Genomic DNA, 17146 nt, shown 5'->3' on the forward strand with positions numbered 1-17146 from the left:
TCCCTGTGATTCTATTGACTCCTACTCATTGTATTCAGTAGCAGGAAGTACTAGGAACAATTTGGATTAAACAGAAATATGTGAATAAATATTATGCATTGTTTGCTCACTTGCACGATACATTTTAAAGCCAAAGTCAGTGTCACACTCAAACAGAAATGTACACAAAAGAGGGAGTCAGATAGAGATTTAGTAGATATAACTTGTTTTTAAATTACATCTAAAATTTTATTTGACTTTTAATCAATTAAAATGAAAAAATATCACTTTATTTGAAGTGGACAAACTATTACAGTCTAAAGAGAACAGTCACACTTTACCGAAAATCACTTATTTAGTCAAAATTGCAATCATTTCAATTTGATTCATCTTTTTGCATACACAATGCTCCTACATTGGTATTCTGACTGCTTAAATCTCAAATGTCAAAAAATGCTTTTTATCTTCTTTTGAAAAACTGCACAACATCTGTTGTGCCATTACAATTTACATTTCCTTACATTAAAAGGGGAATTCAAATTCCAATTTGACTCTAAGTCTACGACTTTATCTACCCCCATCCTTGGTGTTTCAGGGGAATCTGAGCAGAAGAGACTTTATTTCAATGAAATACCATACCATATGATGCCTTTACACTTCAAACTGCAGTTCTTACTTGCAACAATAGAGGACAACAGAGAGCAGATGGTGTATATACTATGAAAAGTTGTGCAGTCTTTCTACAGTTTGTAATTGACTCCAACATTTGTGAACTATGCAGCTATATACATATTTAATACATTAAATTCTCAAGTAATCTCTTGCTGCACCGCACTCTATTTGTAATCAGATGAGACATTTAAGATTCTTTTGTAAAGACTAAACTAAAGAGTGCAGTATGATAAATAAGGATCTTACACATGAATTGAAGTCTGTTTTTATTGAAGTTTGAAGAAAAAATGTTTGGAAATATCTTATTGTTGGAGCCAAATTTAAGGACTTATGACGTCAAGGATCTTTACTTGCTCAGTTGTGGACAAGTATTCCTTTTCTTGCCATTGAGGTTGGCAGATTTCAAGATAGATACTATATATCATAGGTCTTCAACAGGGGGTCCGCGGAGGTACTGCAGGGGGGTCGCAAAATTGTTTGTAGATAAAGCAAAAGAAATGTTATAAAATTATTTGTCTTTATAAAATACAAATTGTATTTTTGAATACACAGAACAAAAATTGCACAGAACTCCGACAGCACCTCCCCTCACACAGAACTCCGACAGCACCTCCCCTCACACAGAACTCCGACAGCAGCCCCCGTCCTCCCTTCGTTTGAAGCAGGGGGTTCCTGCTCCATGCTACACCAGTTTGGGGGTCCTTGGCCTGAAAAATGTTGAAGACCCCTGCTATATATCATTCAAAAACAGTTAGCTGTATGATTTAGGAGATGGAGAGTGGGTCAATTTTTCATGTAATGAACACAAACCCTGAAATATGTGGTGTGGAGATGACCAACATTGGACTGATTGTTCAATTTTGACATGTTTTAAGTTAATTTTGTCTCAAAAGACTCAGAAAAAAGCCAAGATTGACATGTTTGTATTCCTTCAGCACTATACACTACATATTTGTGTCAGTCATTTGTAAATTTGGTTGAAGACAATTCATTTTTTTGTGAAAGTTTGAAATGCTGCATCTGAATGAATTTGTCGTGTCTTGATAGTCCATGTGGGCTGGGCATATCATATATATTACACAATAATAAAAGCTTAATTCATTCAATCATTGCATTATAAGTGTTCATACACAATAGCAGCTTCAGATTTTTGGGAAAACTGTGACATTAGAGGCCAGACAGAATGGTGTAATAACAGGCACTTTTGTTTCTGATAGATAGAAAGGCAGCACTCTTTTGTTCCCTTTGGAGATCTTAAAGCTTTATTAACTGCTGTTTTTATGACTTTTAATAATACCTCTTGTTACGACCCAGCTCGGCAAGGGAAAAGGAGTAACATAAAACCAGATGTTCATGGTTTAAATAAGATACATTTATTAATATAGCTGGACAACTGGCAAACAATTGCTTTCAGATGGACAAATGGAACAAAAGGAGGGCTCTTACACCAGAGCAATGAGGCGTCAAAGCCAAACAAACAGAACAATAAACCCCAACCTAAACAATTCTAAACAAAACTTTGCGTGAAAACTGGATCAATACCAAATACAAACAAAAGTCAGAAATTTCACTGAAGCACCTAGCGATTCCAACACATTGGATACAGAGCACGTAACTTAACTGATGACATTAAGATACAACCAAATCTAGGATCCACACACATGAGTACAATGCATATGGCTGACAACACCAGCAGCCCCGACTGTCGAGCTGGCTTGGCATTTGTAGTCACGGGTCTCTCCAGTGCGCCTCGGATTGGAGAGCCGGAACAGGTGAACACTAATCACGGCTAATCTTCGCCAAGGTGGGAGGAGAGGACCTGCGTGCTGCCAATCAAGGGCCAGGATCACACATCCAATCTGCATACCTAATAGGGAAAACAACGGTGCAGACATCCACATAATAACACCCACAGATAAATAAGGCCGTGTTCGTAACACCTCTCTAAAAACAAATTTCTATTGATAACTGCAACATCCCTTGTTGGACTGTCATATCGAAATGTCCATAATATATAGCAATAAAGCATAAAAAAGAAAGAGCACATATCGAATAAACAGGGCATGATGTCAGTGAGATTGGGAACAGTATGAGGCACATTAATGTTTATGACCCAGGAGGTCAGAGCCGTCCTATGATGGGAATTGGTAGAGCACTAAATTACTTTTTTAATCAATGTGATGTGGTCCTATCAGGAGTGTGGACCTGTTCAGAGATATTGATCACACAGATGGGGACATATCTCCCTGTCAATACATTACCTCACACAAGGTTCCACTGGTGGACGCCCTGATCTCTGCTATAAACAGTCTGGGGGATTGTATTAAGAGGTATCGTGCATTACTGTCTTTTTCTTTTAGATGATTTTATAGCTGTGACCAGGGAGGATTCACCAGCTAGTTTCCTCTTATTATGTGTGGATAATTCAAGCGGCAACCTCTGAAAAGATAAGTCAATGCGGAAGTGTGTAACTGTAGACCCTTTCACAGTGTGTTTTCAGTTAAATTAAAGTTAATTGTTACATTTTGGTTCGCCTAAAAATGTATTTGTCAGCATTCTGTTGTACTTAGCACCATCCTCTTGTGTCACTTCTGGTTCCAAAAAACCAAGATGGCGACAGAATGGCAAGCTAAAGGCTTCAAAACAGTACTCCACAAACCAATGGGTAACGTCACGGTGACTATGTCCACTTTGGTGTGTAGTCTATGGGATAATTACATCTGTAGTCAGGCGACGCAACACAGAACATCGACTCCTATAGGCTATATCAGTCATTTCTTGTATACAGTAAGCTTCTGTGACTCACTTCCCTAATGGGAAACATTACATCTGCCCTAAGATGCAATCCTCAAAAAGTGTTATAACTCAATTAAATGCATCAAAAGAAATAAACAAAGTATTGAAAACATAAAACTGTATTTCCACAATCTCAGCTCTTATACATCACATTTAAATTCCCACTGAGAGAAGAGAAACTCAATTGTACATGGATAGATTATTAAACAATGGGCTCCTGCACAGACACATAAAGGCTCCACTGACATCACTGTTGCCCACAGGTACAATTTGGAGAAAGAGACTTGCATGATTCCTGTATTATTTATACATATCTGCGTGTATTTGTGGTATTTTCTTGTTCTAATTGAAAACTATGTGTTTACAAAAAGATAGCCTAATACACAATATGTGTTTATGTATCTATTCATATTATTAAAAAGTTGGTTCAACTAAAATCACTTAAAGATTTGCACCAGTTCTCTATTTTTATTTTGTATGAGGGAATTAAAATCTTCACATGAAGCTAGAGGATGTGTGTCATCGGCAAAGAACAGGTTATTTACGTGAAAGAAAAGGACCAAGAATAGATCCTTGAGGCACCCCATCAAGGAATTTGAGAACTGAAAGCTCAGACCTCTGCCAAGGCCATGCCCTAACTCACAAGGTAAGGAAGATTTACAATAATTTGTGTATATGTCATTCGGTTCCGCTACAAAATGTTATGGGTTCTTCCTTGCCCATGTCACATATTTTCAACTTCATGCCAGTAGTGTTCCATAATCCTTTTGACAAACAGACAAAAGAACCGAAAATATAACCTCCTTGGCGGAGGTTATAACATCCTGAATTCTGTATCTTTTTCATTGCTGGTTTTCTAAAAATCCATATTGATGTTTAAACAGGATGTTATTTATAGTAGGTTCGGACCATTGTGTATTAGGCTATCTTGCAGTTTATTTTAGTAGGTCTGAGACATTTTTATCCACTCTAAAGAAACTCACTTCTGCCACTCTATTACTGAAAAAAAGCCCAAAAATTAGACGCTACGCAACTGTTTACCTCCTTGGAAGTCTCTGCACGTCCCTTTGATACTGACACACGCACACACACACACACACACACACACACACACACACACACACACACACACACACACATGGGTAGCAGAGAGAGGGGGAGGGCTGCGGTGATGCTGAGCCGCTCCAGTGAGTCCAGTACGGAGGCTTGACGTAGGGTACTGGGAGAGGCGGGGCTTGTGTTTCGTGTCGAGTCTCCAGTGTATCACCCACAGAGCCGGTCTGTCTGTCTTTCATTCATCACCGGAACTGTGCAGCTCGTGCATCAGCCGTGATACCGTCTGCCATCCTGTCTCCTCCGAAAACCGACACCAAGGACACCACCAACGGCCATCATCCGCGGTAAGACCCGCAGAGCAGACGGCTGGAAAGCGGCTGCCGATTAGATAACGGGTGTCTCCGGCTGTCCTATAGGTTGTGTGAAGGAAAATTACCAGCCTACAGCATCCCTATATGGGCTATGGAGCGCGTGCGGTGTTCAGTGGTGCTTAGTAGGCCCGCTGGGTACATTGTGACGTATCGGATTTTATGGTATTGTTTGATTTTAATCTCCAATGGTATTATGTAATATTCTTTAAATGTGTTGTAGGCTTCTCAGTGATGACAGGATAGTGACCTTGTGGGATTATTTAGGCTCTTTCGTATCTTCCGTGCTCGGTTATCACGGTGGTATCACTCATGACGACACACACCACTACTGAATATGTAGCTTAAACCTTGACAAATTCTTATAGCATCTTTATGTTCCTGTAAGAGGCAGCTCCCCCCCTCCCAGCTGAACACATTGCTGAACATATAATGCCTTTTAACATGGCATTAAGGTCATGGTCATATTCAATGTAGTCCCATTCATCCATCCTATCAGTTTAGATGTTCCTGTAATACAACATAATGAAAGATAAGATACTTAAAATACATATAAGACGGCAAATGCATGTGATAGAACACTTGTAATACAATGCAAAAAAACATTCAAAATGCTACTTTTAATTAAGAGTTAATAAGATTTTTGTTGATACATATTTGATTTTGATTTTGGCTGTGTGAGAGGAGGTGTCTATTGGGGCTGTAGTTTGTGTTGGATAACATTTTCTGTACATTAGGACAAATAACAGAAACACCTCATTCAATAGCAGGTGATAAGGAGGATGCAATCTGCAGCAATTTGTGATATTTCCAAACGATCCAGAACGTTAAGTGGGATCGGAACCTGGGATCTGGCATGTTTAAAATAACTGCAACTAACAGTTATTTTCATTATTGTTTAATCCAGGGCTGAAATTATTAGACGATGAATCAATTAGTCAATTAACACATTTTTGATTAAGAAAATGAATCAACAACTTTGTTTATAATGTTTTTTTTTCATTCAGGTCATTTTTCAAGGCAAATATTATGATTTGAGTTTAATATCATTGTAAATTAAATAGTTTTTGGTAATTTCCCCTCTATTTTCTGAAATGTTATCTACAAAATGACCAGGATTTAATAATCTCTGAATCAATACAATCATTACATCATACAGCCATTGATTCTTCTGGTGATTTTCATAGCTGCTCTATGAACTCACAAAAAATAGTGAAAAATGCCCATCACATTTTCCCTACAATGATGTAAAACAGGGAAAAGCAGCAAAAAAGAAGCTGAAAGCAGAGAATGTTGAGCATTTAGGTTGATATATGACTTGAAATGATGTCAATTATTTTTCTGTTGAAATAATCAACAAATGTATTAATAATGTCAGCTCTTGACAGCATAAAACATAAAATACAGTACAATAATAAATCAGTATGGTCTGTCATGTTTTTTTTTTATGATACATTTGTTAATTAAAAAAAGGATTTATGTAATAGAGGTCTCTACTGAGGCTGTAGTCTATGTTGTACAATATTTAGTAAATTGGGAGAAAATAACAGCATATTATTGACGTCAGGTGATTATGAAGATGCAGTCCGCAGCTATGTGGAATAATTGCATGGTTCTCACACATTGGGGGCGCCCAGAGTTTCCCATCCTGTGATTGGTTCTTATATTGTGAGATGGGGCACATCCTGATCCCGTAAAATATTCCATCCCTATCAGATTAGATCTGTTGTTGCTTGATTTTCTTTAAACTGGCTGTCAGTATAGTCAAACTCTACAACAACAGGATGTCAACAGTAACAGCATGGGCACCAATTTTTTTCCCCCAGCAGAGTACTGTCATTGATCCATATGGGCTCTGACCTCCAGGGATTTATTATAATGTACTCTGCTACTTTGTGTAGTTTGGAATAAAGTCAAGTTTTAGAAATTATTCTGGTACTGCTTCTAGTAGACAGGATCGTTGAGAACTGGAGCTGCCCATAAGGGGCGGACTGGGCAGAAAACAAGGTCATCTTTGTGTACTATGTATGTCTATTGATATCACCCAATGCCATCCTAGATAAAAACAAGATAAAAAAAATCTATTGCCCGGTGATACTGTAACACTCATTACACATTATAAACCAAATTTAGCTGGATAAAAAAATGGAAAGACAACTTTTCTATTGATAGATATGTACCACTAGCAGGGCCAGAAATGCCAGGGTGTGTTGCCAATTACCCCTGAATCAAACGGGGTCATCTTCTCTACACTTTAGGATATCTAAACTCTCTAAGGTGTGAACTGTCACCTTCAGCTATACTTAATTTGAATAACAAAACACAGCTTATGGCAGGGGAATTTGAGGATGGAGTTTGCAGCTTTATGTTTCTGTATGTAGAGTTATCTTTTTCAAACTAGTCAGCTACAGACACCAGGGTTTCATTTTTACTAGATCCTACCAAAACCTGATTCTGAACCTGACCTCAAATGGGATTTACTGTTTCCATCTAGTGAATACTGTTCATTTTTTTCTCCAATCAAAAGCGGCAATAGCTTTTGCGTTCTAAGTGGTAGTTAAAACATTCCCTAACATTAATGTTAGCATACTAACATGTGTGTGTAAACATAGTCACTTTTAATATGTCAACATGCTAATGCATGTTTATATAACATGTTGTATATTAATTGATTCATTTCCAATTGATGATCTCAATGAATTTATTAAAACATTTAATATACAGTATTTACACATGTAAAATAATTTTAACGTGTAGAGATTGTGAACATGCAAACATTAAGCATGGTCACATGCAACGTATCCTTGTACATTGTATATGATATATTACGAAGAGTTTTTTGTGTGACCTCCTACGAAAGGTTAGCAACACCAGCAATCAGTGTAGCCAAACCTGTTTAAGCCAGCCATATACTTGCTTTTTAATCACGTGTTACATTCTGACAACGTACACGACCAACGCTCCAAATGGACGCAGGATACGCGAGGCAGCATCGTGCGCATGTGAACGTTACATTTAAAGCACGTATACTTTTGGACTTAAAAACTAGGCTACTTGGTTAGGTTTAGAAACATATTTTAACTTAAATTTTAATTTGCCATGTAACTTACGTACCTGGTGTTAGTAAGTACGTGAGTTACGTCACAAAAGTTAAAATAAGTCAACGTTGCGTTTTGGTGTCACACGGGACACGAACAGCAGTCCCCTGAGTGGAAGTGTTTGTTTGAGCCCTGACTTCCTTATAGCCCGTCGTGCACGTCCTGGCTCACTATTACGCGGATTACACACAAATTAAATTACTTATCGTAGGTATAAGTACGAACAGTGAAAGACAACAGCGCGTCACATGCTAAAGTTAGCGTGTGAACTTATATCCACTAAAAGTTATTAGACTCTTAAATTATTCTGTAAAACGATAAATGAGACCTAAGTAGATATATAAGACTCATGTGCAACTATCAGACATGGGCCCTATCCCATTACTTCTCCTGTAACACTATCGCTTGTCTCAAAGTGCTCTTGATTGGGTAATGGCCCTTTGGAATGGAGCTACAAGGGCCAGGAGATTGATGCCAGTTGCAGTATTTAAACTACAGGCATCAGATGTTATGAAGAAGCTGTAGTCCAGTGCATCCATGCTATCTTCTATTGACATAACACACAGCAATTGTTACTCATGATGAAAATCAGCAACAGTAATCCACTGAATTTTGCATAAAATTATGTCAGATTTGACACTTTACATAATATAACAATATTAGGGCTAATTGTACACATTGCCGTTTCTCAGCCATAGTTGCAATGCATGCTGGGAAAATTCCTCTCTCACTTGATTTGACTATGCATGTGGAAATGCTCCATTTGGCGGACCATCTGGACTTTAGATAACCACTACCCCTTCATCCCGAACAGAAATGAGACACACCACACTACATGCACAAAATGGAGGGATATGAAGAAGATTGCTTCTAGATTATTCTTTGTGGTCACAATAAATTCCAAGCATACTTGACGTGACTATGACATGATGTGACATTTATTGCACTAGGTACAATGGAAGCAATCACGCACAAAATAGACATTTATTAACTATTTGGCCACTTTGGGCAGCATTTGACATATAGCCTCATTTTTCATGTTTCTGTCTGAATTTATCGCTAAGTTAGTCATGTGAGTTAGCTATTGAAGATAACTGTAGGGATGTACATCAGGGGAAACTTGCCTGCGAACAAAACTAGCTGCCTCTTCATGTGTGCATGCTCGTTTGATCACATTAGCCTGTGGCTGAAAAACACCAGTTTTCCTTTTTGTCCAATGTTCACTCCCCTTTTAGCTTTAATCTCCACTAAATCCTGAAAAAAATTAAATAAAAATCTGACGCTTTGGCTGCTAAATGCTCCACAATGTTCACCGGCTAACTTCTTTTCCGAAAAAAAATGGCTGCCTGCTGTGCATTTTGTAAACCGTAAAACCAAAACAAAGAGGCTGAAAAGCTCCGTAGAGCTGACAGGAAGTGCAGAGTGGATGATAATTCTCTGTGGGTTTGTCACATTACACTCAGTCACTTGATCCATTGTTATTATAAAAGTATTGATTAGCGCAGCTTTAAATAATGATGGGACAGGTGAATTGTTTTGGTGGCCGTCATTCCCTATCATCATCACCATCACACTCTCACTATCACTTTTATCCCTCTGTCTTTTGTATGGTGACTCACGGATGAAATACTTGCTGTTGTCATGCAAGCCTGTACAGCTGCTGGAGGGAGAAAGAGAGAAAGAGAGAAAGAGAGAAAGAGAGAAAGAGAGAAGAGAGAGAGAGAGTGGATGTGATCTGATGTCTTTTGACAGTTTGGTATTTGGAATTGAAAGCGTGGAGGCATTATTGTATTAATCATGGAAGGGAGAGAAAAAATAGGAAAGCACAACATGGACATCCTATTCTTTCCACTTTTGTCAACACATTTACTCACACAGTCCAGTCCCTCTGTCTCCCTCTCCCCATGCAAACAGGGGCATGATAAACCAGCAGTGGAGGGGACGGGGGACATGGTTCTGTACATTCCACACGGGGTTTGGTTTGTTATGTGTGTTGTCATGCAAGATCTAAAGGCTGGTGTTTTAAGCTTGTTGAATTTTGCTGTTATCATAACTATCTGACTGATGCTTCCATGTTCCTGTTGTCATATGTGGTCATGTGACCTCTTACATGGCTCTTGTGTCCGCTCAGGTTTAAGCTTTCTACCTTGGTGTGTGTGTGTGTGTGTGTGTGTGTGTGTGTGTGTGTGTGTGTGTGTCACATGACTATTGCTTACATGTCTTGCTGCAAATGGTCTGCTGATAAATTTAGGATATATATAGTTTAGCATTTTGCACTTAGGCGATAAAGTAGGGATGCACCGATGTGACTTTTTCAGTCCTGATACGGAGAACTGCGCTTTGGGTATCGGCCAATTAAATTAATGAATTAATTAAATAATTAAAACTTCAACTTTGTAAAAGAAAATGTAAGATTTACTGAATTGTTATGTAATACTAAAATAATAAATTGCACACCAGCAACTGGATTAAAAATCTTTAAAAATTCTTTTTTTTCGATTATAATTTAATTCAGCAACAAATCGGTCAACATAAAAACAGGAATTAATATTCCAGTGTATACTGTATACAGTATATGAACATATAATTGATTTGAATAGATTGGCAGGTATTGTCGCAAATACCCGATCCAGCTTTTTGAGTCAGTTTCGGTCCGATATCCGTATCGGTGCATCCCTATTATAAATCCCTACTCATCTACTAAGCGTGTGCTTTTACAGTCTATTTTTAAAGCTATTAATTATAATATTACTAAAAGCATTAGTTGGATGAGAGAAACATTTTAATAGAGAAAGAAGCCATACAGGAAGTAGAGGTCTGCAAAACAACAATGCTCTCCCCTTTAATCACAGGAGAGGTGGTTGCTCCCAGTTTTGAACACATGATGATGTTTTATGTGTGAAGGCACCTGATTTTTTCACTTGTTTAGACACAACCTGGTTTGCAAATGTACAATCCTGAGTGATAACACACAAAAACAAGTTTTTAACAAATTGACTAAGGTTGTTTTCTCTCATGTTTTACCGTGAAGTCATGAGGTGAGCATCAGCTCTTCTAACCATCAGGTTTCTTTAAGTGTGTTCACAGTGTGTCTTTCTGAGTTTGTCAGCCCTTAAAGTGTTTGCTAAGCCCAGTTTAACACACAGGTTTCGGGAAACTGCTAAGAATTGCCAGTGTCACTGAATGTCATGATGAGCAGCTCAATAAGAGAGAAAATCATTCTGACTACACTGTGTTAGTGTGTGACTTTCAAGTTACACAAATGGGGGATTGGATGAGGACTCTCTGTTAATACTCCGATCGCAAATCATGGCAGCGTCATGCCTCACAAATGATGGTCAATTTGCGAGTCCTCCAAGACTCACGGGTCACAAGTATGGCTTTTGATCAGTGGAACGTGTAAAAATGAACATGAGAGGAGAGGGATCTCATGTTGCAAGTTTGGTGAAACTGGGCCCCTCGAGAGCAACTTATTAATAATACAAACCTTTATTTATTGTGCAATATTTCAGCAGCTAACAAAAATGTACGTCACGAAGGCCGCTGCGGACACAAATGTGCAAAGTATAAATCTGCCTTTAATAGTACGTGTGACTTTTCAGGGAGCCTTAAGTGTGACATTGTGTTGTGCACATACACACCCATGCACGCACACACTCACTCACACATCGTGTGTCGCACTACAGGGACCTTGGAGATTAATGACTGTATAGGTGCTGCAGTGCAGAGGGGAGGCCAGGGGAAGAGGACAAGAGAAGGGAGGGATAGATTTAGGAGAGGAGGAGAGAAGCAGGAGGAAGGGGGATGGTAGGGAGGCTGGGAAGAAGGAGGGTGGGGGGTGGTGAGGAGGTGCTAAAGAGGAGGCTCGGGAGAGATGGAAGTATGAATGAGGCTTGGAGGAAGGTAAGAGATGAGGACTAAAATAGAAGGAGGCAAAGAAGAGGTGAAAGGCCAATAGATGGCTTGGGGGAGACTAAAAGGAGACCAGGAGGAGGTGGAGAACAATGTTGTCTGCCTGAGCAGTTTTATTGTTTGCAGATAGGCCTGACTCGTGATGAACTACTGCAAAGTCAAATAGGGCTTAGTGAGGGATGAATTGCCTTGCTCACTCTCCCTCCCTGAAATTGGACAGAGCAGACACAAAAAAAACAAAGCCCCCATTTCTGCTGTCCCCACATCTCCTCTTTTCATCATATTTATTACACCCACAGCTGTCTGTGGGTGTAATGACATACACATAATCCCCACCCATCCCCCACACACATCCTTTCCTCCCGATGACCCTCATTCATTTGACAGCAGGAGCAGTTCGGGCCACCAGCTTTCACTGTCTTTAAAAGCTTTTTTCTTGTGTCAGAATCCAGATTTTTGAAACGTCGCGTAAAACAAGAATCCCGGTTTAAATTTTTTTGTTTTTTGTTTTACACAGCTACATTCACGAGCCATTTATGTGCTTAAAATGACTTTTGGAGAGTATTTTTTTGCGTGTGCATGATGATGACCCATGACATATAACAGCAGGATGAAAAATAATCAATCACTGAAACGGAAACAAAGACCTGCTGCCCAAAATACTAAAAGAGCACCAAATGTGTATTAATCCGCAGCTGAAAATAGGCCCCTATAAATGAAGTATTTCCTCCTTATTACATGATGTTTATAAAAAACTAGAGTGCCCTGCTGTTTTAAGAAATTGTGGAAATATATATATTCTTATATAACTCTGGATGTTTGACGCCAATACAGATATGGATTTTTTAAGTTAAAACGTCAGATAGATATTGCCTTAAATCAGTTATTTTTTAAAAGAATTGTGACAAAAATACTGTAACTTCTTTACAGTACATTGTTCAATGTTTTGGGAAATACTCTTATTTGCTTTACTCAGTTTAGCATATAGACTGGAAACAGAGAGGAATAGTGCAACAACATCACCTTATAGTAAGTTAGCTTTAGATGTGCAGATTTTTGTTTCATCTCTGGACCATTTATAACGATTTAAGATGCCTCCACTGTTTCTTAAGATTGACATGTTCAGTAAGAACAAATGGCTTGGGGAGTGCCACAGACACTGGAATAATAGGCAAGATTGTTTCAAGGCAAAGGAAAATACAATAATGGCCCAATTGGACCCAGCGCATATGCCCAAAATATGTTAGCCCATGACACATCCCTTTTCTGGCTAAGATGGGCCAACCACCCACATGAATGGGACTAAAATAATATCTTGATACACAATATAATGTTTTAGCTCTTTTATAATAGATAGAAAAACGTATTTCTGGGCCCAGGGGTGTCACGGGACCTCCAGATTTGACTTTTGCTACTATGATTTCCCTCAGTGATCTGATCCAGTGTCACAAAGGGTAGATAATTAGATTTGACTATGAAGGCTCCTAATGTTCAAGTCCTGATAGATTCCAATTTTTTTGTGGACAAGACTTAAAAAATAAAAGAGAACACAGGACATGTGATTTGCAGAACAGATCTGTAAAATGTAGCAGAAATAAACAATATGATTGACTTGGAGCTTTCAAGTGTTAATTTGCAACAGCTGACACCACTGCAAACAAAAGACTTCACTTACGCTGTTTTCTCCGGACGACAACTTTTCTACGGAGTTGCACTTTAGCACATTTCACATACAATAGGAGATTGCAGACGCATTCTCATCTTCTGGAAATACTTTGGGTTAGGTAGAGCGTGTAGGAGGCCATGAAGCGGATTATCCCGCGGTCACGTAGCCGATTCTTAATTTGGTCATAAACAACTTTTTTGTCGTTTCGTGATTTTGTCTGATTATTCCGCCATTGCTCCCCCAACGACAGAAGTTCACAAATCACGTCGTCTTCGCATTTAGACATTTTCGTTGCCGTCTTCGCGTAAATTACCCTTCTTCTTCACCCTCGGATATCTGTTTTCTTCCCGTTTCGCGCTAGCGGCATGGAAACGTCATCAATGCGCCCACTGAATGCCGTGAATGCTCTGGACAATGAGTGGCTCTATTCACATACGGGCTCAATCAGACATTACACACACTTCATACTGGGGGTACTGCTGGATGGGTTAAATCCGTTTAATCCAAGCCCGGTCCAATTGATGGACATTTGCGCTCTCATATACCGTGTGAAAGGGGCTATAAATGATCACATCAGTGCTCAGAGGGGAACAGCCATTTAGAAATGAGGATTTAATGTATGCCTACCCCATTAATTACTTTGTTCATTCTTTGTCCATTTCAGTCTCAGCCACTCAGAATTGTCGCTCCCAGCCAGAGTCTCTCTGGCTCCCCGCTGGCTGGAATCTCATTTCCAGCTATTATCCAGCTACTAGGATTAACTGTAACAAAATAGGCTTGCATGCTCCATTCACAAAACACTTGAGGAATTTCTCTCTTTTTTTGTGTGTGTGTTTGAATTTGTTTGGGCCAGTCTTTGAGGCAGCTAAATAGCAAACTGATATACACACTTTTACCTCTCTGACCCTTGTTCAAGCTGCTCAGATGAAGGGGAAAATGTGTGCACTCATGCCGCACTTTCACTGCATTTCACGGCATGACTCCACTCAACTCGACTCGCTCTTTTTTTTGTTTTTCCATGATCAAAAGTTATAGATAGTACCTGGCACTTTTTTTGGTACCACCTCAGACGAGGTTACAAGCAAGCTGATGATACTAAACACTGCAGACCACTGAAACCATCAATAGCAATTACAATTTTTGAATTCACTTGACCCGGATTTTTAAAAGTATCAGCCCACAAAACTACGCCGTACAATGGACACAGTGCCGACGTTCCTCAGTTTCGTTGCTGATTAAAGGATTCAGCAAGTGCCATCTGAAGTCCCTACGGCGATCAGCTGAGAACCCCGCTTACACTGAGGGGTTACTGTCCGCATTGCCAAAAGAAAGAGAAAAGCATGAGCCATGCAGTGGAAATGAGGCATTAGTTTGGAAGCTCTCTCGCTTCCGTCCTAAAGCTGTCCATGGTTCTGACTACATGGCTCCCTCCTCCTCTGGATATCACACTAAAGCCATTTGCATTGTTTAGCAAATGATTGAATAAATGTGTTAACGCAGTGCTTTTCCCCATAAATGATAGTCCCTTAAAATGTGTGCCGGTTTCGATCACGCAATTTTGTGAGTTGTTGAGTTAGGGGCAACTTTCAAAAATTTGTGAAACGCTGTCTACGTCCAATTATTTTTGCTTCTTGTAAATTCTAAGTTTTTTCTTTTCTTGTGTAAAGAAAACATTGTGCTAGTTTGTCCCGTTGTCTTGCGGTACTGCTGCAGCTAAATTCAGCAGCACGGATGAGTGCAGCACACACGACACACACACTGCTATTTCTTGCTGTATATCATTCATTTCACTTTCTCATTGGCTTAATTTTTTGTTGAAGAATGCATCGCTTGACAAACTAGAAGCCTTTCAGTCTACATTTGAACAACAACCTATGTTATATGTTAGCTAATGCACGATCACAACTATCAGTATCAGTGTTTTACAAAAAAGCCTCAGCATAATATTTCCATGACTTCATAATAATAACAAGCACTTTATTAAAAATCTGCTCCCTCATACATCAAATTAAAGAAGATTTCAGGTGCATCAGGTCAATGGAAACGTCCTGCGGCAAGACTGACAGCAGACTGATGGCAGTACACTGTTTCAGCTTCCATGATCACTGCTCCTCTTGGTGGACAGAGCATTACAGCTGGTTTCCACACATGGTGCTTAGGCGTGTTACGAGGCGGCATTGAATTCCCTACGTTATCGAGGGGGGTTCACAAGCCAAGACTGGAGAGCAGGGACACAGCAGGGATTGGCCACGGGTCAGCTTGGGCCCTATTACAGCCCAGCCGGCATTTTTAGATATAGACTTTGGTTCCCAGGTCACATTTAATTTGATGATTTGGCAATTTGTATGATACAAAGCTTTAAATAAATGGGAAAGAAATGTTTGCGACAAATGCTAAAAGTGTTATAGCACCTTGTCTAAAGTCCATCAGGTGATTGCAGCTTACACGAAAGCTACTGCAGCAACTGGTAAGCTTATACTACCCCATTCTGAATTATGCATAGGGCCTCAGATAACGCATTATTCATGACTGATGCTACATTGTACAGGTGGAGGTCTTAAACCATTAAGCACATTTGCTGGAATGGTTCAGGGAACGCTTGGACAAAGTAATGCTTCAAGTAGTTGGTTAATGCTTCCTCTGGTGCTGGTTGACGGACTCTAGAGTTCTTGCCAAGGTAAGGGCAACATGAATAAATTGTGTGTCCCCCCCCCCCCCCCCCCCCCCCATTTCGTAGTTAAATACGCACAAATGTCAAAATTCAAATCTTTCCTATCTTTATTTCTAGGAAAAACACCCCTTCCCCAACTCCTTGGCCCTTGGCAGGTCCATTACCAGCCAAAGGTACAGAAGAAAGGACCCAGGTGACTAGGAAGCCATTGCATTGCAAGAAGAAGAACTGTAAATGAGCATTAAACTTTGTACATAAAAGAGCAATACTATGCTCTAAAAATAAAAAAAACTTTAAAACTAAATTGTTTTTGACTTTTGTTTTATGTTATTTTGGAAAAATGTCTACCTGACTATCTTCATTAACATCGTTATCATCGTCTGGGGCATATTGGGATGTGCATGTATTATACACTGCACAGTCAGTTACTATTTTGTTGCATTTCTTCATAGAGAACATAGAACATGTACTTCCACTGGCCAGTGCTTCTGGAATTACCACATTGTAATTTGTTCTTTACAAATTCTTTGGCCCACAGCCTATAATTGGGCTCCCAGCTGTGGTGATGCAAATGGTGTTAGAGATGGTGCAAAAGGTGCATTGCAATTGGGGATATCCTCTGTAACTAAGACTTAAGGTTCCTCTTACACCCATTTTTAAATCTGCAAAATTCTAGCTCCTGTGGACGAAGTGTGCTAAATGTTCACCTCAAGTTCGACTTTGGTGAACTTTGACCTGTTTGTTCGTGCTGTTGACCAATCGCAAGCAAAACTTGTGTGTTGATGCTGTGATATCTCTCGCGGCTTTCTCGTTCTCGCTTGAAGTTGTGATACGCACGTTTGCTTTCCATAACTCCAACCATCAAAGGGAAAGATCCAATCTCTTCTTGGAGTGTTTGACAGCCGGCACGATGTGCACTGACTTCTGG

The 17146-nt window shown here is 39.5% G+C and overlaps 1 protein-coding gene across 2 annotated transcripts in view; it reads left to right on the forward strand.

Annotated features, from left to right (window-relative positions):
- The first annotated feature begins 4736 nt into the window (after positions 1–4736).
- The window catches only part of nat16 (N-acetyltransferase 16), a 31571-nt gene continuing 19161 nt past the window's right edge, over positions 4737–17146 (forward strand). The window contains exon 1 of one of the 2 annotated variants that reach the window (XM_029454569.1): positions 4737–4847. The gene's annotated coding sequence lies outside the window, so the exon portion shown is untranslated. The remainder of the gene's footprint in view (positions 4848–17146) is intronic. The other variant, XM_029454568.1, reaches the window with a different exon arrangement.

This window comes from Cottoperca gobio, chromosome 18 (assembly GCF_900634415.1).
Source record: "Cottoperca gobio chromosome 18, fCotGob3.1, whole genome shotgun sequence".
Lineage (NCBI taxonomy): Eukaryota > Metazoa > Chordata > Actinopteri > Perciformes > Bovichtidae > Cottoperca > Cottoperca gobio.